Genomic DNA, 27,877 nt, shown 5'->3' with positions numbered 1-27,877 from the left:
CCAGCCGAAAAGATGATAGTTCCAGGTATACATGTTCTGCATACAAATTTTTGCAATTATCAGTCACTTATATCATCTTTATTGACCGTAGCTTTGAAATCAAAAGGTGAACTAATGATCACTGACTTCAGTGATAATGTTTTCCTTTTTTTCCTCCCTTCCTCCTTCACCTACTTTTCTTTCTTTCTTTCTTTCTTTCTTTCTTTCTTTCTTTCTTTCTTTCTCTTTCTTAGTAGTGGGAATTGAACCTAGGGTCTTGCACTGAGCTATATCTCTAGTCCTTTAAAAAATTTTTATTTTGGGACAGGATCTCAGTAAGTCACTAAGTTTCCCAGGCTGAGCTTAAACTGGTGGTCCTCCTGTCTCAGGCTCTGAGTGCTGAGATTACAGGTATGTGCCATCACACCTAGCCTAATAATTTCTACATAATATATGCCTATCTATTACAGAATTATCTTTGATTACACTTCAGTAAACTAACACATAAAAATAAATATGTTAAATTTTTTTTCTATCTAGTAACAGTGAAGTATACGCTAAACATTAGAACATATAGATATTTCATGACACAGGCCAGAGCTCCACATTACTGAAATGCATGAGTGACTGCATTTAATGTGAGGACTAGGCCAGTGTGGCTGAAGTGGAGCAAAACAGCTGAACTAATTGAGGAAATTATCAATAAGTGAACTGCTAAATTCAGTCAGCGTTGAAGTATGTCACCCTGACCCTAAACGTTTTCTTAGAATTATCCTCATCTGTGATTTGATAGCTTGCAATAATTGGTATATACTATCACTGTAATTGGACACATGTACTCATCAACTTTTGACTTCAAGATTTGAACCAAAACAACTTGATATAGGAAACTCCACTCTTTTTCTTTTTTTTTTTTTTTGGCGGTACTGGGGAGCGAACTCACGACCTTGCACTTGCCAGGCAGGCGCTTATGCCACTGAGCTATATCCCCAGCCCAACTGCACCCTTTTTTGTAAAAACTTATTTTTACTGGTACATGTTTGCAGTACATAATGATTTCTACATATAAGAGAAATAACATGATATTTAAGCTTGTGTGTCTAATTTATTTCACTTAACATTATGGTCTAAAGATGCAGCCATGTTCCTATAAATCACTCATGTTTATCCTTCTTTATGCAGAGTAGTATTCTATTGTGCATAATACCACGTTTTCTTCATCCATTCATCTCTTAATGGATATATAGCTGCTTCCAAGATTTAGCTATTATGGATTGTGCTGCTGTACACATGGGTATGCATGTGTCACTGTAATAGGATGCGCTTAACGCTTTTGGGAAGATATCTAGAAGAGAAATAGCTTGGTTGAGGAGACTGTACTTTTGACAGTCGGTCTTAGAGTCAAACTATCTGGCTTTCCACATGGCATCTGACACTTACTATTTTTTACATTTGTAAAGTGAGAATACTGTATTGTCTTAACAAGAGAGAAAGTGTGTGTGAAGTGTTTAGAACAATTCTGGCATTGGAGATGCTCAATAATGTTCGCTAGCCTTGTAACAATGCCTCCTAATTCCTGAAGTTTAGATCTAAAAGGAACTTTAAAGGTGATTAAGTTCAGTGTTTTCAACTGCAGGTAATAATTTGTGAGTGGATTAGGAGATCAATTTAAGGGATCTGAAGAGTTAATAAAACAAATAAGAGTAAACTAGAAAATGTCATCTTAAAATTTAATAAAACAAATAAGAATAAACTAGAAAATATCAGAGCATCTTATATGGCAAGAATGTGCACTGTTGCATGAAACACTGCATTTAGGGGATGGCAGATATGACTGCTGCTCTGCCTACATCATCTCAAGTCTCTTCTGGTGACTATTCTCCATCCCACCCTAGCATCTTTTTGCTCCTCTTCTAAAGGATCTTCCCTCCACTTCTTCAGATGACTACCCTTTAGCTACTGGTGCCACATTAGTTTAATGTGCTATAGTATTAATCTGTTACTGCATAACAAAGTTTTCAAATATGTAGTCCCTTCAAACAACGAATGTTTATTATCTCACAGTTTCTGAGGGTCAGGAATCCAGGTGCAACTTAACAGAGTGGTTTTGATTTTGGGTCTCTCATGACACTAAACTGTCAGTGGGGACTTCAGTCATTTTAAGGCTTGACTGGAGCTGGAGAATCTGCTTTCAGATGCAAGTGGTGGTTGGCATGCTTTGATTCCTTGACATGAGAATCCATGTCATGAGCCTCTCCATAGGGCTGCTTGTAAAATGGGACCTTATTTCGCCTCAAAGCCAGTGATACAAAGAGAAAAAAGCCAACTTAGATGCCATGGTCTTTTATGTCTTAATCTCAGAAATGACAAACTGTCACTTTTGTTGTCTTTAATTGGTCATACAAACCAACCATGCCATATTGTAGGAGGAAAGTACACAGAAAAGTGAATACCACGAAACAGGGATCATTGGCATCTACTTTTTGGGACTGGCCACCAAGGTAACAAGAGCTGCAATGCCTGGGTGGTTACATCCTGCTGGGATGGCAAATAACCAGTGATTTCTGATGAAGCGTCAAAAGCCAGCTTTCTCATCTTAAAGTGGGTCAAATTCTGTGAAATGCTTTATGCTCCAGATCTCCATGTTGAGTTATGCCAACGCTGGGACTTCACCCGAGATCTCAACCTTTGTTGATTCCTATTCTTTCCCCGCTATTTCCTCAAATCCCATACCAGTTTTTCCTGTGAGTGTATCTTTGAAAAATCACTTGCACTCAAATCCTTATGATATTAAGATCTACATCTGGGAAATCTAGTCTAGGGTAACATATGACAGTGGTCGTAGCTGTGGCGGTGCTGATGGTGGTGGTGGTGGTGTGTGTGTACTGCATCAGTGTAAAACACCTCATACTCTAAGTGATGGTTATACATTGATTTTAAAGAAGCCTGATGTTTATCAGTTCTCTTATTTTACTATTGAGTAAAGTGTGGCCTTGACAAGTGAAGTGATTAACCAAAGATCACCCAATCGCCACTTGTTATTTTATTTTGGTTTTATTTTGACTTCCTATGCTAAGTTTTATTTTGAGCAAAGAGTCTGCCCATTGTTTCAAGTTTTTCCCTTCACTTGGGTCAGACAGTCACTTTCTTTCTCCAGCCCTCATGGGCCTAATGATTCACAGTTTTGTTAGCCCTCTTTGCCATTTGTAGGGATGTCAGGAAAAATAATCCACATAATGAGATGTTATACAACTGTGAAAATGTGGAGGATACTTTTTACGTTCCAACATACTCTAGAAGGATAAAGAACCAAGCAAAAATATGCTTATCTTCTCAAAAATAAAAAAATTTACACGTTAAATCCTCTGGTTTGTGTAATGCAATATACTAATAAATGAAAAATTTGTTCCCCAAAACCGGTTGCTAGGTTCTCTCATCTGCTGGCATTTAAACTGGATGTGATGAAAGTTAGTATGTAAATGTAAATGAGTCACAATGACATCTATGTGTGGCAGTGCTGAATTTGAATCACCATTTAAATGCCTTCTTAAGGATATGAATTCCCTTGATTATGGCACCATTAAAAAATCAAGTTCATAAAACAATGTCAGGGATAAAGGTGACAGGCTCTGAATAAGAACTGCTAAGTGGAAAGATACTGACAGTGGGGGGACAGACATAGGGAGATTCAGCAGAATCTATTTAATAGATAAATATTCAATAGTTGGGAATATTGAAAATAGAGAAATTTTCATTGTGAGACTTTAAAAAGATTTCCGTCTCCCTCCCTATTCCTTATAAATACTGCATTATCTGTATAATTTATTTATTTAGCTAGGAGAGAAATGCCTGGTAGAGCAGAGCCATTGGTCAGGCCATGGGAATTTCCAGAAGCATGTGCTGCTATGCAAATCCTTCTCATTTTGCTGTCAGGCAGGGTTGAAGTCAGCCATATTTGCTTCCCGTTGACTTTATTGCCAAAATTAGGCAGATATCAGTCTCCCAAACCCAATTGGACCACATGAAGCTGAGGGGCCATCTTGAAGTCAATCATATATCTTCAAGGTAGACAATGTGCTAAGGATAGAAAAACATTGCTTTTACTTCATCCTCTTTGCAAGTACTGCATATTTATTCCAGTCAGTGCCTCACTCTGGCAAGTCAAATGTTTGGAATTCACTATTTTTCTCCACCATTGAGGAGTCAGCTGGAAATGTTGACAAAACCATTTTCATTCTTATATCCTCAATACATTTTTTCTCTTTGCTAGCATCCTATGAAATTGAGCTTATCAGCAACTCTCATAAAATTATCCTACGTATCTTGCCAGTTAGGTTATTGATTATCTCAATAACCTAATCATTTAATCACATAACCTAATCATTTAATCACATAACCTAAGGCATTTAATCACAAATGAACAATGATCTTCATCGGTATATTCCTCGCCACACCTAGGAAGGCATTCATTTAACAGATGGTCAATAAATGCTTGATGAATTGAACTACCTGCTCTATTTTACATTGATGAAATTAGCCAGTTACAAATAAAAAGTTAAAATGTTCCACATACCACTTGTAAAATTAGAATCTAGAATTTCTACCTTATTTTTTGAAATCAGAAATATTTATTTCAAAGGAACTCTTTCAGTTTATCATTCTAGAAAATGCTCTTATGTTTTGATTTCCAATTCCTAGATAGTCAAGGCAAAACAACTTTCAATGTTACTGGAATTTCAACCAGTGGTAGATTGTATTAAATGAATTGATTTGGTTTTTTGTCATCATATTTTATTTCTTAACTTCAAACTTTCATCATTTAAGCTGAAACTTTTTCAATTTTTATATTTCATTAGTGTATCTTTGAAGTACATAATGTTTATGAAACTGCAGCATTTCTCATAATCATATTTAGTCATCTTTATTTTATCTTCTGATACAAATACATAGTTATGATGTAATTTTATAAGCTTTCTAAAATAAACTCTCTCTAGCAATTGGAAAACTGCAATTGTCCTTTCAATTGCAAACCTTAAAAACAAATTTCTACCAATGCACACCTCACTGATTCCAGTTTGCTTCAAAATTGATACTTTCTATGAACAAAATCAAATATTTGGTGATAATTACACTAGTGACAGTGTAAAACTTATTTTACAGATTAGGAGAAACTTTACAGACCAGGAATAAGTATTTTAAACTTATATAGCTGATTAAAAGTAAATATCCAGAATAAAAACTGTTATAACTGAATAATAAGACAAATAACCCAATTATAAACCAAAAAAGGCCGAGGGTGTACCTTAGTGGTAGAACACGTGCTTAGGAAACAGAAGACCCTGAGCTGGACTGCAAGCAACATAAACAAACAAAACAAAATGAGGAGAATATTTGAATAGATATTTCACCAGAGAAAACATACAGTCTATAGATGACAATAATATACAGTATATTTTTTAGAGCTAGAAGAAAGGATTTTGAATGCTTTCAACTTAGAGAAATGATAGATATTGGAGGAAATGTATGTTTATCCTAATGTAAACATTACATGGAACATGCATGTATCAAAACATCACGTGAGATGAGGCATGTTGGTATTCTTGTAATGGAAGGCTGAAGCAAGATTGCAAATTCTGGCACAGCCTGGGCAATTTAGCAACTCAGAGAGAATGTCTCAAAGAAAAAAAAAGACGTATAAAAACAACAGAGGCTGTAGCTTAGTGAGAAGGCCCTGGGTTCAAATTCCAGTACTGCAAAAACATAACAAAAACAAACAAACCCATAATCCATGTATAATTTTTATGCTTTTATGTATCAGTTAAAATAAATTTAATTTAAAAATAAGACACAATTGGCTAATAAATACATGACAAGATAATTAACATCACTAGTCATTAAGAAAATGCAACAAAAATACAATGAAAAGATGTGCATTCACACAAACAAGGATGGCTACAGTCAAAAGGGCAGACCTTAGCTGGGCATGGTGGCGGCACACACCTGTAATCTGAGCATCTGGGAGGTTGAGGCAGGAGCATTAGAAGTATGAGTTCACCACCTGTGCAGTTTAACTTAAAGAGACACTATCTCAAAATAAAAATCTAAAAAAGAGGCTGAGGGTGTATCTCAGTGCTAGAGCACCTCTGGATTTGATTTCTAGTACTGCCCCAAAGAAGGCAGCTATAAATAATTATTACTGAGGATGTAAGTAAAGAATACCCTCATACACTGGTGATGGGTGTGTAAATTGGTACAGCAACTTTGGAAAAGGTTTGGTAGTATCTTTAAAAAGTAAACATAGGGGCGGGAATATAGCTCAGTGGCACATGCGCCTGCCTGGCAAGCCAAGGTCCTGAGTTCGATTCCCGGTACAAAAAAAAAAAATCCAACCAAAAAGTAGACATAAATTTACCATACAACTCAGAAATTCTACTCCTTCATATGTATGCAAGAAAAATAAAAGCAATGTTCCTGAAAAGGCTTGTATACAAATAATCATAGCCCCAGTATTCATGAGTCAAAACTCTGAAGCAATTAAAATGCTCATGATCTAGAGAATGGGTAAACAAATTATGGAATATCCATAACAAGGGAATTTTATTCAGTAATTAAATGGGCCAAATAGTGATATGTACTTTAACATGGATGAAACTCAGAAGCATTTTGGTAGGAAGTCAGATACAGAAGACTACATATTGTCTCAGTCTATCAGTATGAAATGTCCAGACTATGCAAATCTGTAGAGATACAAATTAGGTAGTGTTTGCCTGGAGCTGGGAGTAAAAATGGAGATTGGCTGAAAATGGCCATGAGGAACCTTACTGGGGTAATGGTTTTGGTGATGGTTGGAAACCATAAATTTACTAAAAAGCATCTAATTGCACACATAAAGTGAATGAATTTTCTGATATATAAATTAGATCTCAATAAAGCTGTTAAAATGCTTTTAAAATTTTAGGTTATAAATATTCTTTTGTATTTCCATGCTTGGTTTTCAAATTTAAATTTAAACATATATTTGTACATTTTTTTTAAATCAACTGGCAAATATGTGCTAATTCAAGAAAATTCAGAAAATATATACCAAAAAACCGTTGTACAACTCCATATTCTAAATCTGATCAATCTGATCAATATTTTGGCAGGAGGCATCCATTATAGCACCCATATTTATGGCTCCCCTTGGCTTTGGATAGGCTTTCTTTAGCTGGGATATGCAGGTTTAAAAACCTGCGTGAAAATCCCTGATTCCTCCCATCAAAAGGTGGGATCTAATTCATTTTCCTCCAACTGGGTAAGTATTTGCAGTTACCTCAGTGACTAGAAAGAACCAGGAACGATGCTGTGTGGTTTCTGACCTTAGGTTAGAAGAGGCTGTAGGAAAGCTAGTCATGATAATTTTTAAAGGCCCAAGACAGGTGGTGTCAATGCTGGCTACTCAAATGTTACCAGACTGACAATTTGGAAAGACTAAGCTTAGTATATATTTTAAAGTGATAGTTCACAGACTCTGAGAGTCATAGACAGGGAGAACAAGGCCTTATGCTATATTGGGAGTTGGAACTTTTTTTCATGGTGGGTCTTTCAGTATAGGTGCTTGGCTACGATTGAATAAGCATTTTAGGACTGGTGAATACTACATAGAGAGCATTTTCAGACATGAGCCCCAAAGAACTTCAAGATGTAAACTCTTATAATGAAGCATGGTGGGACTTAAAGGCAGTTACTGAGAAGAACAACAATTTTAGTTGCAACATTTATATTCCTGCAGAACAGTCTACTGGAATACTAAATTTATACTAACAAAGCAATAGAATGCTAAAGTCTGGTCAATGTAGAAGGAAAGCTGTGTAGGGGTAGAGGGTTTGGATCTTTGTGGAGAAGGTACATATAGATATTTTGGTTAATAGCCTCAGCACAAGTCTCAGCCTAAAAGCCATCAGCAGTCAGCAGACATGTGAAAGACTAAGATTTCAGATGATTCCAGCCCCCATGTTAGACATTTAATTGTCCCCTGAGAACCTTGGCCAGATTTCAGATTTGTGAGCAAAATAAATGTTATTGCTTTTAGCCACTAAATTTGGGGATGGTGGCTTAAACACCTATACATAATCCTGTGAGGAAATCCATTTTTCTGACTCAACTTCCCAAAATATAGGAGTACAAACTCAAGGGCACAGGCTTTTTGCAGCTACTATGCAGAGATGTGTCCTACACCTCGTCAAGATGCACCCATCTGAGACTACGGCTTAAAGTCTGTAGTGCTTTTGTTTCATCTAAAGATGGGGATGGGTTAGGTTTTACTCAGGACAATTCCAGCAGCTTCCTGATGTTTGCAAAATTAAGTCTCTGCCACCCATCTGACATAAGGGTAGTGGCACCGTGGGCTTCTTCCAGTGATTAGTGCCAGTAGTTCAAGTATGTTTTGCAGTACGGTTTCAGGTTCTGTTTCTGAAATGTTAGCTTCAAGCCAAATTCTCCAGCCCTCTGAGCAATAATGAGAACTATTTTTGAATGCCTTTTTTTTTTTTTTTTTTTTTGTTCTTTAGCTACAGCTTCATTGGCACAAAAGAATAGGGCACTGTAGCTGATCCTATTGGGTTCGTGTTCCATTTCAAATGTCCATCAAATTGTTCAAAGATGTAAGATACTGGATCTGTACATGAGTTTCCTTTACAAAATACAGCGCTCATAATCTGGGCAATATTTAAAACATAGAAATACAAAGGAAAGGAAATCACTCATTTGAAATGAAGTGGTTGAAAACTACATCAAATAGAGGGTATTTTAAATGGAAATTTATGTTGTTCTTGATAATAACACATGCCCAATGAAAGCCAAAACTGGAAAAGCAGTTATACTTCCTACTTGAGTGGACAGGTACTGCAATCATTGTCTCCAAGGACCTTCGTATTTTCAACTGCTCATGAACCACTGTGAACTTGCTATGAAATGTAGCCAAAGTCAGAAGAAAAGATGTGGGGAGAATATTCCCTTTTAAGAGGAGAGTATGCCCTCCAAAAACAGCATGCGAAATAAAGATCCTGTTGATTTTGGGTGAACAAAATGAATGTGGTCAATTTAAACTCATGCTGAGCTGACTTAATCTTTTCATTGACTTGTTTGGTATCATTTTTCTAAATCAAGTGTGTTTAAATCTTCTAATTCATCCAGATCTTCCCTGGTAAAAAGATTTTCATCAACAGGAACAGCCCCATGATTCCACTTTCCTGTTGCTCCACTTCATTGTGGTTTTTCAAGTGACTTTGTGTACCAATTTAGGGCAGACCTACAGAAGCTTCACTCAGTTTGTTTTTGTCTTTATCTGAAGCATATGTGCTGAATCTTTCTAGACTGGCTCCAGTGATACCTGCCTTACCTACACCTCTTCGGATGTACAGGCTTAAATCTATGGCATTTATGCTCATGAAATGATCAAGCTCATCACCACCTCTTCCCTGAGTGTAGCAGGTACCATCTGCTTCCTCATGGTCATCACTGTCCAGTTCAGCGGAGGACAAAATTCAACACCTTGTGACCACTGATCACCAGCACCTTCCCTGCTTTAAGGTCAGCTTTCCTTCTTTCCACATCTTGTTCAAGTTTAGCAATCTTTTCTCATCTTTTCCTTTTCTTCCATGCAAAATATTCTAGCGATTTTGGTAACATTTGGATCTAGGGCAGAACATTCTTTTTCAGTGAGATCATCTAATAAAATTTCATCTTTGTTTTCTTATCTCTTTTTCTGTTTTTTCAACACAAATCCAGAAGGAAGTGCATGATGATACTTACAATTATCATCCCCTCGAGGGCACACCCAAACCCAGCCATACTTGTTATTTTCAATAGCTTCAAGGAAATATTTTCAGCCGGGTATGGTGGTGCACACCTGTAATCCCAGCACTCAGGAGGCTGAGGCAGGAGGATCTTTGTGAGTTCGAGACCAGCGTGGGCTACAAAGTGAGCTCAAGGCCAGCCTGAACTGCATAATGAGATGCTGTCTCAAAAAGACAAAAAAAAAAAAAAAAAACCCTAATATTACAAGGAAATGTTTTCAGACTCTGAGTTTGTTTTTTTTTTTTTCCACCTCCCCGTGCTTCTTGTTCACTACTAAAGCTTTTTCTCATCCCAATTATCCATTGTATCTTTTTCAAGTTCTGCGTCTCTTGCATCAGTATAAACATTTCGTTTTTAACATTTTCTCTCCAAAGTCAAGACATGACAGAACTTGCACTTATCTCTGTTCGTATACTGTCCTTGGTTGAAGAAGGCACATACAGCACAGATTTGAGATCTTCACCTTTACTTATTCTTTTGAGCAGAACAACAGGTTTGACCAGCTTGTTTAGGTCCTGCAAATTGGTCTTCTTGTCATCTTTCTTCACTTTCTTTTCAGCTTCACTTTGTGCTACCCGACAAAATGGATTTTGTCGACCAAATTTAGCTTGATGAGTGATGGCCTTGATAAACTTCTGTTGCTTTCCTCCTTTCTCATTCTTTTGTGTTCAGTAATCTTTTTCTGCCCCATCTGTTTGCTGCCCCTGGCCTGAGTCTGTTTCTTGGGGTGCACTACAGAAAGAGGTGGCACTGGCCAGATTTAAGGACAGGCGAATGCTGTGGGGGAATTTGGCATGGAAGCAGGAGGAGGAAGACCAGACCGCTGTTGCTGCCATAGTTCACAGAAAACAAGGCCCATTTCTGAATGTCTTTTCTCCTTAATAACCAACTTGACCGAGAAATTGGTGCCAGAAGTTGTTGCAAGCAATAGATTCTCACAAAAGTAGGACAGAATATCAGACCGATGGTCTCTTCTAATTGCTAATGTCTGGTGCTGAAACAGTCCAGGACATACATCAGTTAAACAAACAGGTAATTAAATGATTGTCTGCACTCCTAAGAAATAACATGCTTGTTTCGGGCAAGTCCCTGAGGGAACTGGTGGTAGCTGTCACAGAATAATATGAAGGGTTTAAGGAATTGAAAATTTGCAGTATAAGCTAGTTCCTTCTAGCTGAACTTGACAGCTTAAAGAAAAAGGCCACCTCAGACTCTTAGTGTCTTGTGTGAAGATAACAACAAAACATTTGTGGAATGTCTATGGCTTTATTCATAAGTGATGTCTATGGCTCATCACTTTTAGCTACTGGGCTGAGATAGTTGAAAACAAAACTTAAATTCTGGCTCTCAAACTGCTGCATAAAAACATTGGTGTCTTGGTTACTTTTCGCTCATTGCTGAGACAAAATATCCAATGCCCAAAATGAAGGAAGGAAAGGTTTATTTAGCTTGCAGTTTGTGGAGGTTTCAATCTGTAATCAGCTGGCTGCAAGGCAGGGTGGCCGGACACAGGGGCAATAGTTCAAGGCTGCACAAGACAGCAAAAGCAGCAAGAGCAAAAAGGGAGAGGAGCAAGCCTCTTTTCCTGCCATATATTGTAGGCAGGCTACCATAACCCAGGGGAAGTGTAGCACTCACGTCATCTCCATGCCCTCCTCCTGCACAAGCTCAGGATAAATACAAAGTAAGAACCCTGGCTCCCTGCTGAGTCACTTAGTTAACCTTCTAAACTTCTCAAATTGACACAATGAACAAATCCCAGAGCTGTAAGGGCATGTCCTTTTCACCCCAGGATGTAGAACTGCTGAGTCACTTAGCCAAGCCTCTAGACTTCTCAAGTTCACACAGCGTATCAACCATAACAACCATATTTCATACATAAAAGTTATATTTGGATTAGCAGAAAGTGGGATTCTAACAATTGGGATGGGGGCCTATTATAAGATTCAGATAACTCAGTCCCTCAATCTCCATAAAACATTTGTTTCTCTTCTGGTTGATGAGGCTTTTTTTTTTTGTTTGTTTTGTTTTGTGGTACCAGGGATTGAACTCACGACCTTGGATTTGCCAGGCAGGTGCTTATGCACTGAGTTATATCCCCAGCCTGATGAGGCTTTTCCTTTATTCATTGACTAGCCTGTGACAACCTTGCTGAGAGTGTTACCTTCAAAAACGATAAAATTCTCCTAAATTCATAGCCCACTACTTCTGATTATTGCCACAACTGAGCTAGAATCAGGTCATTGTGGGCTCCAGTTGGCAAACTGCAAATTCACTAATATATATCAGCAAGAATCAGAATAGGTTCACTGAGTGCTATACCAGGGAAAGCAGAACAAAATACCAGATCAGGTGGGTTCATTGTTTAGAAACCGCCTGCCAAGAGATTCTGTTTTCATTGGGCTACCTTAAAATACTTGGACTGGCTTTAGTTGTTGTTCAGTTGGACTCGAGAAGGGGGAAAGAATAAAAGGAAGTTGAGAGGCTGAAAGTTTCTTGGTACAATATAGTGAAGGAATCTCAAGATTTAGGAAGATGGAAATCTTGTAGTGGATGTGTATACATTACCTATTAACCGTTTCCGCTCACATACTTTGGTGAACCTCCTCTTGCATCCTTAAAGTTTCCTCTGTAATCTCCTCTAGCAGTGTTTAAGATACACAGGCAGGGAATCAAGTTCTCACTTTAATTCTAATTATGACTAAAATTGATTAGCAATAACCCATTCCTCATTTCCTGACAATTCAGATATCAAGCAGTTAGTACACACATTTCAAGGACAGAGTGCAGGGCACTCAATGATTCAATGATGCGTAGTTCGCCAATGACAAGAGACAGCTAATGCCCACTGGCGTAGGAAGCTGGCAAGAGAAGTATTCAACACTGCTTTGTCCTTGCTGGCCACTTGGGGTGTCACCCAATTCTTCTATGTACTAAGCCACAGCTCCAGATTGCATGGAATTGGCATGTCCCCATATGTAGGATCAGTGGGAAGCTTTCAATTAGGTCAGTGATTCTTGGCAGGGGCACCGGAGGACATATGGAAATGTCTGTAGACATTTTTGGTTGTTGCAAGTGAGAAAGTGAAACTCACACCTGGTGGTAAACACCCCACAAAGCACAAGGCAAAGAACTGTCCAGCCTCAAATCATCAGTAGTGCCAAGGTTGAGAAATGTACGTACTGAAAACAGAGGCTGAAAGCCCTGCTATGTTGCATATCGAGCAGGGGTCAGCAAATATCTTCATTCTTTTCACATAGTAAATATTTCAGGCTGTGTGAGTCATGCAGTTTCTATTGTAATAACAGACAATACTCATATATAAAAGAAAGTGTTTGTGTTCCAATCAAACCGCGCTTACAAAAGCTGGCAGGAGTTTGCCAACACTAAATAAGATTAGCTTCAATCCTCTTGTTATCTGTTATTTATTGCATGATGCTAATCATAACAATTTTGTAATTGGATAATTCCTCTATTTTACAATAAACCTGTTCAGTTATCATGGGATAAAAATGAAGTACATGATTATTCATGACAAACTGAAGACTTTACATCTCTCAAGAAAGTTGATTATGCATACGTAATTATCACAAAACTTTTTGAGACATTTACCATCTACCTTTGGAGCCAAACTAATACAGTCGACTGACTATGTAAAACCCGAGGTAAATCTTTGAGAGATGCATAACTATATATTTTGAAATGTAGTAGTTAATGTAAGAAACTTAGGCCAGAAGAAAACAGCTTAACATACACATGTATGGGGGGGGTGTATTTGCACATCTCAGAGGCACATGCCTTGTAATTCAGTACAAATCTATATTTTTCAAAATTAATGTCATTTATTTTTTCCCAAGTTTTCATGTACATATATTACAAGTGAGGTCATCGATTGTGTTTTGATCCATTAGAAAATTTTCACAAAGAGTAAGTGAGATCAATTTTATGTCAGTAATATTGCATTCTTCAAATAAAAAAAATCTGTTAATTCTGGTGATGGCTGAATTTGACTTTCACACAACTCATGGCATCAACATAAAGTTTTAGAAGTTTTTTTTGTCAAAGGAAAAAGAGCATACTACTGCTAATTCTATTGAAAATTCAATTAAAATATTCAACATTGAAGATACAGTTGTTTTATGATATAATAATATGAAAACAAATTTTTGTGATGCATAACATCATGGTAAAAACAAGAGTATTTTTATTTGTTTTTTACTACATGAAAATATCAGTAGTGTTGAAGCAATTGGAATTGGTTGACATGCACAAAAATTCAAAACTGATGCTGAAAATGCTATTTTATTTCAAGCAAAATAGAAAGCCAGTTGTCAAAATTTATGAAGACTTTATGTCAGCACACGGGGTCCAAGAAAGTCTGCAAAAGAGGAAATAGGAACCTCAACTCACCCCGCTCATAGGATAGGTAGTAGATTCACTGACTTACATCATAGAAGGTTATTACAGCATGCATCAGTGAGAGAATTAAAAATGGTTATTAGGCAGAATAACAGATGCCTTCAAATGAGAGACAGTATGGTCTGGAATTGGGAGTTTTATGTACTCTTGGGGCATCCTTAAGATGGGTGATGTAGTATGTGTGTTCTTACTGTCTGTCAGGTGCCCCATTTGGCAGACTAGATTAGAATGCAGTATTTGCATGTATTTGAGATTTAGTGATATGCTGCCCACTTAATGGCCGTGCTTCCTTCAAGATGGAGATCTGACAGAGAAAAAGCACAGGCCCGATATAAAGTGAATAATAAAAGTCCCAAGTTTAGAGGCCTAATATAGCCTTAAAACATTTTGGAAGTTTTGGAACATGTTTCCTAGAAGGAAAAAAGCCATTGTAACCTTGGATAATCGTGTGTCCTGAAGCTGTAGTTTTTCTTAAATGTACAATTTTTTCAAAAATGTGATTTTCCTTGTCATTTTTCTACCTGTCTTTTGTTGTTGCTGTTGCTGCTATTTTTGGTTTTGTTTTTTGAGACAGGGTCTCTTTTCAGGATGGCCTTGAACTCACTGTGTAGCCCAGGGTGTTCACATTCCTGGTGATCCTTCTGTCTCAGCCTCCTGAGTGCTGAGATTATAGGCTTTCACCACCATGCCTGGCACACTTTCTACCTTTTTTAAAAAAATCCTGTCTGTTTTATACACACACCAATTCATCGAGCTAAAAATCTTTTGTGATAAAGTTGATATTGAATGCAAGAAAATATTTCAGCATAGCAGTGTACAGTTTCACTCAAGCTGAGGAAAAGTGCACAGAGGACTGCGAAACTTTTAAGAATACATGAAATTTCCCAAACTGTACTTTGGCCTTCTTCTTTTCTAGAAGTTTATTACCAAGGTAGTAGTTCTATATAAGTAAAATATTTATTCTGGCAACATTTAAATGAACTAAAATTTCAATTTAAGTTCCTGTGTATCTCAGTATTGCAATGACTACTGTGCATATCTTTCTAGTACACTTGCTCTCCTGTGATTTGTGCAAGAAGCCACCATAATCTTTTAACTTTCATATGTCAAAACACATATTACAAAATCATGGTCTTATATATTTGCTCTAGGCTTCTTGTCCACTTCCACGGAAAGCACTGGGGATATTAAAAAAACACAATGAGAGACAGAACAAGTGCCTAATGAGTAAATAAACTGATAGTCCTTCTGTGCTGCTCTGAGATGCTTCTGAGATGAATTTAATAACAAGATTATTGAGAAAATCCTTGTGCTTCAAATACAAAGTCATCTGAGATGCTGATAAAGAGGAAAATGTGTTTTCTGGCCCCCCCCTTCCCCCACTATTCTGTGTTCTCTGTGGTAGACGTTTGTTGATTTTTATCTGCCCAGTATCTGTCCTCACTTCCCAAGAGTATCCCAGTTTTCTTTGGGGGCCATATCTCCCACTCATTAAGGTGGACTTGATGTAAGGAGATAACCAGGTTTCAACCTCACTCTTTGGAGATCAATGCCTCCTTGCTTGGCCCACCATGGGAACCAGGATAGAGAAGTTGACCTGAGTTTGACTAACCTGATGCTTTAGACTCTAGAGCAAGTGATGTGAAGGAACAATGGGAGGATAGCCATTGAGTAGTTATTTCTTGTTTAAACTGGTGTCTATGGATGCTCTGAGGCCCAGGCCTATAGTTACACTTTGGCTCCTACAGACTCCTAGGCCTGATTTTCCAAACTTCTGTTTTCAGTTAAGCAAAGCCTTCTTTTCATTTATTTGCAAACAGGGAACCATAAGTAATAAAGCCTCTTTCAGCAACACTTTCCCCTAGTTCCTGTCATATAACTTGCCCTATAACCTGCCCAGATTGAGTATCTTTGAGAAAACCATTTTTTTTGTACAAGTAATTGACACTTAAATGTTAAGAATTCCATATGTTACTCCTCCCAGGGGTGTTAGAATATTGAAAGATTCTTTAAAGTGAGGGTGGTACTCAAAGTTTGAAGGGTGGTTGTTCAGACATTTGCTTCCTATATGACTCTAGAGTGAAATGTTACCATTGATTGCATATTTTATTATATGTGTTTTACTACACTAGGTCAGTACTTTACAGGAAATCCCCATGACAACACCTCTATGAAAGCATTATTAGATCCATTAAAAATTTTCCCCTTGCCATCTCCTCTACTCCAGTCCCACCCACCAATCCTGAGCCTAGTCTGGAGGATGCATGTACCCATTTTACAGATGAACAGTGGATGGCATAGAATAGTAAAATAATTTGCTTATTCATCCAGCTAATATTTGGGAAAACCAGAATCTGAATTAATGGTATTTGCCTCCAAAATCATTTTCTTAAACATTAGCATGTACTGCCTCTCTGTATAGTAGGAATCTTGGGAGCAAAAGGAGGATTTTTCTGTCTTGGGCATTCTCTATGCATGCTTTATCGTCTCTGTGTGGAACTGGCCCAGCACAAGTACCCAAGTACAACATGCCAACACAATGGCTGACATTTCTTCCTTGCATGAGGCTGGATAGGTTTGTTGAACCAGGCCAGAAGTGTTCATGCCAGTTGTTCTTTGCTAACACACAGCTATCATTTAAGTACATTATTATATGGGTATATACACTAACATTCACAGATCTTATTGTACAGTTTGAGAAAATTTTACCAAATAATACACAATGTATCTTTTAGCCAGTTTAAGATATAGAATATTTCCATCTCCCAGAACTATCCCAGAACTTATTCTCTTTCTAGCCGACTCTACTCACAAGAGGAACCAGTTTTAAAATTACCAGTTTTTAAATAAATTGTTCTTGCTCTTGAAATTTCTATAAATGGAAATATATGGTATTTACTCTTTTGTGTAAGGCTTCTTCCACTCAACCTAATATTTTTGAGGTGAACTCACATTGGTAGATGCATTGTAATTAATTCTTTTTTTGCTCACTTATCTGAGTATACCTCAAAGTTTCTTATTTAGTCATTTTTCTGTTGCTGGACTTCTGGGATGTCTTCATTTAGTAGTCTGAAGAAAGCTGCTCAGAATATTCTTGTACAAGTCTTTTTATGCATATCTGCAGTCATTGCTTTTTGTTTCATATATGGTTAGAAGTGGAATTGCTGAATCAGAAGGAAGGAATGTATTAAATTCTATCAGAAACAATAAATACAGAAAATTTTACATTTTTATCAGCAGTGTATGAGAATTCAAGTTGTTCCATATCTTTATCCACACTTGGAGCTTTTTGATATTGGTGAATATGTAGTTGTGGTGGATTAACAAATGGGTAACTTGTAACACCCAGCCAAACTGAATCAGCGTGGTGCTGGGTGTGGGAGGCCCACCTGAGAACTGTTGCCAACAGCATAAAAGGAGAACTGGAGGGGAAGATAGTGTGCTATTGATTCTCTTTTCTTCTGGAGAAGCTTGTCACGCTGGCTTTCCTGATATGAACTCAGCTGTTCTCATCATCAAAGGAGCTCGAGTGTTCAGCTGCCACTGAGGATGGCTGCTGTTCTCTTTGGGGAGCTCTGGTCCTTACTTTGAGCATCACTTCCTGGCTCCAGTGCAGATCACTCAGCCTGCTGGCACAGATCCTTCAGTCCACTAGCAGGCTTTCTATCTTCTATCACCGACCTTTGGGTGTCCCCAGTACAGATCCTTGATTCAGACTTGCACCAGATATTGTCCTGGGCTCTAGGTCTTCAGCTGGACTCCTGCAGGACATTTCTGCAGCATCTAGGCCCTCAGCTGGATTCTTTAGGTCTCTAGTGTGTGGGCAGATTTCCCATACTCTTCTGCATTTGACTTTTTGGGTGAATATTGTAAAATAATCCTATAAATTATGTATCTTGTATTAAATCTATTTTCTTGCAAACCCTGACTACAACAATAGTTTTATCTAATCATGATTTTAATTTGTATTTTCCCAATGACCAATGATATTGAACGTATTTTCATGTTTATTAGCAATTTGGATTTTTCTTTTGTGTAGTGCTTATTCAGGTCTTTGATTTAATTTTTGTTTGGTTGACTATGAAAGCATTCTGGTACTACCCTTCACCAACCATCCAATCTACATTTTATGCACAGGTCAGAGAGCATAACTTCCTGACATCCAATACTTGCCCAAAGCTAAGCTGAGAGGGGTTGTATTCAGAAGGAATGTCTTGCATTAGATGTTCCTGACTGTTCTTCCAGGTCATAGGTTTTTAAGTGGCAGTGGTAGACTAACTCTGCATTCCAAAATGCTTTGTTTGGTTACTTAAACTGTTATGGTTGCTAATATATTAAAAATCAGGAGATAACACATAAAATTTGCCTCTATAGCTGCTCTTTAAAAATTGGAAAGTCTGGCCATACTGGGCCTATGCTTCCCTCTTGGTAATACCGGCCAAGGCTGAGTAGTAGCTGCCTTCCTAGTCGGAGCATGTGCTTTCCAGCTTAGCACAGCCCCAACCCATATTCCCTATTGTCTTACGCCCAGTGTGTTTCACTCATGATTCCTATGTGGCCTTTGTAGAACGGAGGAATTTCCACTCTGATCTCAGAACCAGGCTGGGCTTCTCTGAACAAGTGTTTTACTGTTTCCCTGTGAGTAATGTGAATTAGACAACTCACCACATCTCCCTCTTGACTCTATAAGTGCACAACCAAATCTGCAAGTCAATTGCAGGAGACTGTATATATTTTATATATTTAAATTTATTACAGTTTAATCTTTTTCATATCTTTATCTTTCTTTATCTGGGATTCTCCATTTGCTTAAAATATATTGCAGAAAAAGGATTTGACTCTTTTGGGGGCAACAGAGCAGCAGACTTTAGGAGAAATTTCTAATAAAGCAAAGCTGCTTATTAGCTGTAGACCCCAAACAACATATTCTTTTCCTTATTTTGTTGTGGAACTGGTAATGAACTGAATGCAAGGTGCTCTGCATCAAGGAATTGGAAGGCAACCAATTTTATGACTCCAGGAGACTGATGGAGGATCACTCCCAAAACATCAGCCCAGAGCTGGCTTTGGGCTTAGTTTATATAGATTTTGTAAGCGAAAGATATAAAAGCTTAAAAGCATGGTGAATTTTATTGGGTAGCATTAGTTATCTCTCATTGCTGGGCAGAAAGTCACTGAAGTAAGTAATAGTGTTGGTCATCTCTCGTTGCTAGAAAGTACAGGGTGTGCAGGTGGATGCAGTCAAAGTGAGCTGGGTCAGGTTATCTCTGATATAGTCAGTCAAGGTTGAGTGAGTCTAACAGATGTTCTATGTGGTGGGCCGCATGATCTCATTTTGTCCTAATATGGTGTCAGACTACTAGTTGATGTTAAGTTTTGAAAAATTTCCATCACGATTTCATGGAGGATACTCAAGGAAGAAGAGGTGGCATTACAAAAAGAGAGAGGTCCCAGCACCATTCCACATACATGAGAAGCTTCTCAGCACACTCCAGGTCTAGAAGCTCTGAGCACAATAAGATCTCTGGTAGAAAAACCAAAGAACAAATTTCACACTCATGTGCTCAAATCCTATTACAAAAATATAATTTTATCACTATACACCTACCAGAATGACTAAATTGAAAATAGTGAAGACTCTAAAAGTGGTAATAATGCAGAAAAACTGCATCGCTCATAAATTGTTGATGATAATGTAACATGATACACTCACTCTGGAAATGCGTATGATGGTTTCTTGTGAAACTAAGCATGTGCTTACCTCACAACCCAGCAGTTTCACTCTTGGGCATTTATCCCAGAGAAATAAAAACTTCTGCTCACACAAAAAATTGCATATGAGTTATTATTCATAATATCTCTAAACTGGAAACAATCCAGTTGCTCTTTAGTGAGTGAGCACTTAATAACTATGGTAGATATATTCCAGGAAATAATACTCAGCTGTAAAAGAAATGCATGATCAATATATACAGCTTGGATGTACCTCCAAGGAATTATGCTGATTAAAAGAGGATAATCTCAAAAGTTTACATACTGTATGATTTCATTGATATAGCATTCTTGAGATGACAAAATCATAGAGAGACAGAACAGATGAATGGCTGCCAGAGTTTGAGGGATAGAACTGGTAGGAAGGAGGTGAGCATGGCTATAAAAGCTGCATAAATGGTTCTTTGTTGTGGAGCTGTTCTGTCTTGACTGTAGTGGTGGTCAAATGAATCTACACTTGTGACAAAATTGCATAGGACACACACACATACACATACAAATGCACATGCACATGACTGATAAAACCTGAATAAGATGAGTGATTTTTATCAATGTCAATTTCTTGATACTGTTGAGCAAAGATATTAAGCAAAGGTGTTACTATTAAGGGAGACTAGATGTAGTTTGCTTATTTATAGCATGTTTCCGTTGAAAAAACTAGTGGTGGACATGTTTGGATCACATTTATACTGTTATAAAAATAAAGATTTGATTTTGGTCACTCTTGAAATTTTGGGCTCTGAATGACACTGAGTAGTTGGCTCCTTTTTAAGACGTCACACCATCATTTATGCTGATTGGGTCCTGGAGTCTGGTAGGTTCTGCCAAGCCTGAGACCACCAGGATGTTGAGCAGAGGGCAAACACAGACTAACTTGGAATCACTCTCTTCAGGCATTCAGGAAGAGCTCTCTGTTTGATCACTAGCCCCTCAAATTAGCATATGGTAATTCAGAAACCAGTGCAACATCTTAGCTGAGCAGTAAAAGTGACCTGAGTGTCTTATAAATAATTAAAGAGCAAATTTTGAACCTTGAAAAATAAGAGTATATGGTGTCTCTCTGTATCACTTCTTACGACTGAATGCATGTCTAAAATTATCTCAAGATAAACAGTTAACAAAATACCATTATTTACACAAAAGTATTAATTAAAACTTTAGCTCCAAGCCAATAGCTACCATATTAAAGCGAAAAAGAGCTACGTAATTATGTATTGTTCAATAAAATAATATAGGGGCTGGGGATTTAGCTCAGGGACAAAAGCGCCTGCTTGGCAAGCGCAAGGTCGTGAGTTCGGTTCCCGGTACCAGAGAAAAACCAAAAAAAAAAAAAAAAAAAACCAATAAAATAATATATATTAGCCATTATATACCTTATTTGATCTGGCCAAATGGCTGTTACTATGGCTGTGTCACAAACTGTCCCCAAAACTTGGTGGCTTGAAATAATAATGACAATATTACTTTAGCTCACAAAAATTGTAATTTGGCAAGACTCTGTGGATGGCTCATCTCTCTGCTCCATTTACCATCAATTGGGTAGGAGTGAGGCTAAAACTGAAGATGGGTGGGGGAGAATCCGCTGAGAACTCATTCACTTACATGTTTAGTAATTGACACTGGCTGGTTGATAGCTAAGATATTAGCTAGGAATATCAACGAGAACATCTGCAGGTGACCGTTCCCCATGGGATGGGTTTTCTCATAACGTGCAAACTGAGTCAGTGATGAGTTTCCACAAAGATAGAGAACATGGTAGAAATTAGTAATCTTTATGACCTAGCCTCAGAAGTCATTCAGGATTACTTCTGCTATAGTCACAGTCCTGTCCAGATTTAAGAGGAGTGAACATAGAGCACATCCATTGATGCAGGAGTGTTAATCTCACAATGTAAGATGAACGTGCTGAAAGGGATATATTGTGACCATCTTCAGAAGACTTTTAGCACAGGGCCTGATGCAGAGTAAATGCTCAATGCGCACTTTTAATGACTGAAAGGCGAAAGGGCAATTAACCAAGTATGCGCCTCCTTGTCTCTACTTGTACCTCCCTGAGAACTCCTCTGCCCTACTGAGCAAAGACCTTTAGTCCCACTTTTTGAGAGCTTGATTCTCAGAACAGTGTTAACACTTTTCTCCTTTCCCTAGAGTATAGTAACTACTATAGTGGCTTTGTATGTGTCAGTTTACCAAAACTAAGCTACATTTTCCAGATATCCCTTCTGTATGTTTCTGATTAAAGTGGGCCACGAAAGAGATTCTTAGGTAAGATTTACAGTGTGTTAGAGAACAATAGCATTTTGGAACTCTTTCTTTATTTGTTAAATTTTTTTTGAGACAGGGTTTCACTACATAATTCAGGCTGTCCTTGACCTTACTGTGTAACCCAGGCTCTCCTCAAACCGGTGGCAATCTTCCTGCCTCAGCCTTTGGAGTGCTGGGGTTACAGGTGTGTGCCATCATACCCAGCTATTCACAGTTTTACTGAGCTTCTAACTTACCTAGTTGGAGAGAGAATGAGGAAGCCCCTGGGCTTTAACCATTACACTTTGCCCTGGATCCCTTGTCAGAGGCTTGTACTTCTGGGATAGGTATGTGGGCTTGGTTGTGTGATCAAGGCTCCCAGGCTTGCAGAGGACAAGTATACTGCTAACATCAGAGGCAACAAGAACTCACAGGACTATTACTCCTTCCTTGTCTTCAGCTCCTGCTTGTGAGCTCCAAATCATTTTTTTTTCCTCTCTCGTTTCACAATCAGCTCCTCTTGCCCCACTGCCTTCCCTCAGGTCTCTAATCTCCAGCATCAAAAACAAAGAGAATAACCTTACAAAGATTGCTCCACTAGCCTCCCCCACTGTGTAAGGTCAAATCCCTGTGGTGTGTGTATGTGCCCGTGCACTCGTTTGATTTCTCTTTTTTAAAATTAATTTTATTGGTACATTTTAGATATATATAACAATCACATTCATCAAAGGGAATTTGTGCCCGTACATGATACATCTTAATTCGTTTTTGCTCATCCTCTTCCCTTCCCTTCGACCCCTTTTCCCATCCTTATTTACAAAACCTTTGTTTCCATTTTTCCTTCTATTCTCTTTTTTCTTTTGATCTCTCTTAATTGAACCTTATTTGGTACAGAATTTGGCATCAGAAGTCCCCAGTTCATGTACTTAGCTTCCTAAAAATTAATTTCTAAATACCTGTATTGATATTTAACTCATATCCACAATGATTAATGTTTTCATCCATCCAATATTTAACACATATTTTATTGAGTCTCCCCTTTATCTCTAGCCATATAGTCTAATTTCCAATAAAGTCTCTTTCTTTAGAAAAGGGACTATGGCTGGCTGTGGTGGCACATGCCTGTAATCCCAGCACTCGGGAGGCTGAGGCAGGAGGAGTTCGAGATCAGCCTGGGCTACAAACTGAGCTCATGGCCAGCCTGAACTACATAGCAAGACCCTGTCTCAAAAAGACAAAAAAATCATAAAAAAAGAAAAAATAAAAGGGACTATGGTTTAACTTTTGATATTTGTTAAATACCTGTTGAATAAATACATAAGAAAGTAAATTTTGGTGACGACCTAAGCCCCATTTTCCCATGGGAGAAGAGGAATAGAAGTATTTGAGGCTTTGCAAGGGTAATTGTGCTTTATCTAAGGAATCTGAAAAGCAGATGGAATGTTGGGATTTCAAGCTGTGGGAGAGATGTTTTGGTTCTAGGCAGGGGAGGGGGAGGAACATTTCTGCGCATCCTGTCTCCTGAGGGGCTGGAAAGAGAGAATCGGAACGTGAGAACAAAGAACTTACACACACACACACACACACACACACACACACACACACACATTTCTATGGTTGAATACTGCTTACTATGCTGAGGAAGGGGAATTGTGTTGATTAGGTAATTTGTCCAAGATGGTCTACATCAAATCATCTTGTGATAGTCTTCCCGACAAGGGCTACTTAGCTGCTTTTAAACTGCATAAATCACAATTTGAAAATCTCTTGCACAGAGGGAAACATTAGTGTGACTCATTTTTCCTTGAAGACGGATAAGCAGCAGCTCATGCATTTTTAGAGAGCTCACAGATGCTGTGTAGATGCATCTATTTTGCAATTTAAGTAGTTCATTTTTATGACTGATATTAAAAGCCTGTCGTACTCTCATGCCACTGGATGTGTGAGACCTGTCGACTCTGGTTTATTACGTGAAATGTTCCAAGTACCTAGAAGCCATTTTCATGATGCCTAAATTTTGAAAGATTTAAAACATCATTTTGCCAAACTCTTGAGTCTTCACACGTCATAGCATACAAATGAAGAAAAGAAAGCGTGGTTAAGTTTCATCTAAATTAGACCAAAGCACTATGCAGACACCACCAGGACATGGTGGGATGGCTGTTGTTAATATATTGAACTAACTCCATATCGGTTGGTCAAGAGATAGTACTCTGAGCTCCAAGTCACCCCAGCTTCCACCACAACCTTCTCTGCTCCTGCCCCAGGACTCCACAGACCACTCCTTGCCCCAGCAAATGAAAAGCTTTTGCCTACCTCATCAGGCTTCCTTCAGGCCACTGGCTTGGTACTTGGATGAGTCTTTAGTTTGGTTTCTGTTCTAATGTAACTATGAAATATTTTTAATATGGTGGAGAGTAGTTTTGTAGTTTTCATTTCTGTTGACCTGATCATTATGTAGATCATAGACTTTCCTTTCTGCCTACTCTTCTATTTTATTTTAAAATATTTTAAATGGTGGAGAGTGGTGTCATGGAAGTCAGAAGACTTAAGTTGGAGTCCTTACTTAGCCTCTCTGGGCCTTGGTTCCCACCCGTTAATAAAACGAGGATTTGGATGAGAGTGTATAGAATGGTCTTTTGAGGTCTATTCTGGAATTCTATCATTTAGAAACATCTGAATATTTTCCATTTTCATCTGGAGATTTTGGTGTTGTGCAGAAGGAAAAGAATAGCTAAAAGGAGTTGGGTAATGAATTCCAAAAAGCTGGGCAAGCAGTGGGGCTTGTCAAGAAAAAAGGCAGCAAAAACAAAAGAGAACATTGTATAAAATCCGTGTACAGCCATGCCGAGGGACCATTTGCAATTATGATTTTCAAACCTCTCAAAAAATTCATATTCAAGATGGAAAGTAACCAGAGAAGGGAAGTTAAAATGACTGGGAAAAATATGGAACTTCTTTCTTTGAAGGCAGTTGCAAAGATTAGAGTGAAAGTCTACATACATTTTTGAAAGACATAAAGGGATAAAAACTGACTTGTCTGTCAAGCCTTGATAATCTTGTACCTGGAATGCAGCTCTTCAAGATTGAAAGGACTAAATTTAGAGCTCTCTCCCCTCTGCACCCCTGATGAGGGTGCGAAGTTGGAGTATTGAGCTTATGAAACTTGAAACGCCGAGAAACATTATGAACTCCTTACACTGATTCTAATAAGATAGACATTATCTCATGGTGACAAATCTATAACCTATGCAGGGACAGTGATGTTCAGAGCACATCAGGGAAGACAATGCTGACCACTTCTAACCTAGTGTAGCCACTGTCCAGGACAAAAGTTAGTCCAAAGTGACACCTAGGTGTATTTCCAGAAGGGTAATTGGGTTTTCTCTTTTTCCTTTGCTTTTTTAAAATTATGTTATGATGGGGAGGAAATAATTTCCCAAAAGAAAATTCAAACGGTTCAGAAAACTATGAAATGAATATAGAAAAATTTTCTTCTACCATCTCTTGCCTCTGAGGTACCCACAGGAAAAAGTGCCTATCCATTTCTCTTTGTAAAAAAAATGTGTATTATTTCATATATCTACATTCAATTTACTCAATAAAATATCTCGGGTACCTCTATATCATCGGGACACATACGTTTATTTCTTTTCAGTAGCTATATTATATTTTATTGTGCGAATAAGCCATAATTTATTTAATCTACTAGTGAATATTTAGGATTTTTTCAGCATTTGCCATATTTGCAGTGTTACAATAAATATTCATATCTCTTGTTTACATCCTGTACCTTGGTTCACTTGGTCAGGATGATTGTATAAAACTTTCTGGAAAATATTGCTACTTTAAATGATATCATATGATATATTTTGGTAAAATGGCTAAATTTGTCCTCTGATTTATGCTCTGTTTTGAGAATTCCACTTTCCCTACAGTGTCACAATATGGCAATTTTTATGTTTCTATGCCTTTTATGTATCTTCTCCTGGCTAAATAGAAAAGCATTCAGTGAAGAATATTACTACTCTCCAAAGAGCACAGATGTTGTGAGAATACCAAAGTGATATAAATAAGCTTGGGAACTTGGAGAAATGCCATGTAACAATATCTCTGCTGGCCAAATGGATAAAATCATGAAGTTTTAGGATGAATTTTATTTCCATGTTCCCAAACAGGTTCTTTGATTGGAATCTTATTTAAAATTTTGATATTCTCATTCATTTCATTAGAAGAGAATATATATAAAGAATGAACACCTGTGTGGAATCCTCTTCATGGCAACAAGCGATTGCATTGGGTAATTGTAGTTTTCATTTCTGTTGACCTGATCATTATGTAGATCATAGACTTTCCTTTCTGCCTACTCTTCTGCCTACCTGTATGCATTAAAATAAAAATGATGAATAGCGCTTATCCTTTTCAATTCTGTGACCATTGTAAAGGAGTTAATTACAACAAATATTCAAAAGCTAAGGGATTAAGGTGTTACATATCCCAGCATTACCAAGAAACTGGGTCTTATATCCCAAGAAGAAATACCTTCTTGAGAACATTCTGGCATTAAAAAGCAGATGAGAATATATTTGATGGAGTGAGCCTAGAGAGAGACCTAGGTGAGGGGAATGTGTGTTGGGGAGGAGCGTGGTGGACCATGTGCTTCTGCAATATACCTGCTGTCCCTGATTATGCAATTTGGTAAAAGAATGCCAGAGCTTGGCAGCTAACTGATGACAAGAAATAGCTCTTCTCCCTCCTTTGCTCCAGGCTGCAGCATATGGTACCAGACTGTGGCAGGCAGGGAGATAACCTGGGTGTCTGATGCCGGAGGCAGTACTCTTCCTGCTCTCTCCTAGCGGCACCCTACTACACCACAGGAGCACAGGAGCACAGGATTTCGTGTGTCTGATCAAGACAAAGCTGTATTTCAACCAGGAATATAGAATCTAAGCTAGAAATTTCAGCAGGCTTATAGATCTGGGTATTGGTTATCTACTCCCCGGCACTTTGCTTTTTACTGCCGTGGCTGCACTTCCCACATTATGTGAATACCAGGGGCATTTACTGGCTTCACAATGCTTTGTCATTTGAACAGTATATAGCATTTTTTAAGCCTTGGTAGTCAGGGAGATTTGTTTGTAGAACCTAATTCCCATACTAAATAAATAAGAATCACTTCCTCTTTTGCAAGGCTGCCAACTTGTTTTCTTCAAGGGGCAATTATGTCACTGCCAGAACCATGCTGATAAATAATCTCCCTGTATTTGAATTTTAAACTGAAGCCCTCAAGATGGTTGAGCTCAGAAAGAACCAGTGATAACTCACTTGGCTGGACTAAAGCTCAATTTGAAATTTGCATCTTAATAAAGAGAATTTTTTCTGTCTATTTGTGATTGAAAGAGAGAAAATAATGATGAAATCCAGCGAAGACTTACCTTAGTAATTAGGGAGTCCCAATGGATTAGACTTGCTAATAGAAGCCCAATTAAAACACATTTTTTGAAGGATTCGGTTAGAACTTGTAAATATCCCAGAGCTGGTTCTGGACTGTCAGGTTTTTCGTTCTTTTAAGTTTACAATTATATTTTTGTTGTATGTTGCATGCTAACTAGAACTAGAGGCAGTC

General features: G+C 37.9%; 1 pseudogene; it reads right to left on the bottom strand.

Annotated features, from left to right (window-relative positions):
* Nucleotides 1-9,108: 9,108 nt before the first annotated feature.
* On the bottom strand, nucleotides 9,109-19,906 carry LOC102009892 (annotated as a pseudogene).
* Nucleotides 19,907-27,877: the final 7,971 nt, after the last annotated feature.

This window comes from Chinchilla lanigera, unplaced genomic scaffold (genome assembly GCF_000276665.1).
Source record: "Chinchilla lanigera isolate Chin_1 unplaced genomic scaffold, ChiLan1.0 scaffold00165, whole genome shotgun sequence".
NCBI lineage: Eukaryota > Metazoa > Chordata > Mammalia > Rodentia > Chinchillidae > Chinchilla > Chinchilla lanigera.
The sequence above is the reverse complement of the archived record's forward strand: the minus strand, read 5'-3'. Positions and strand labels throughout refer to the sequence as shown.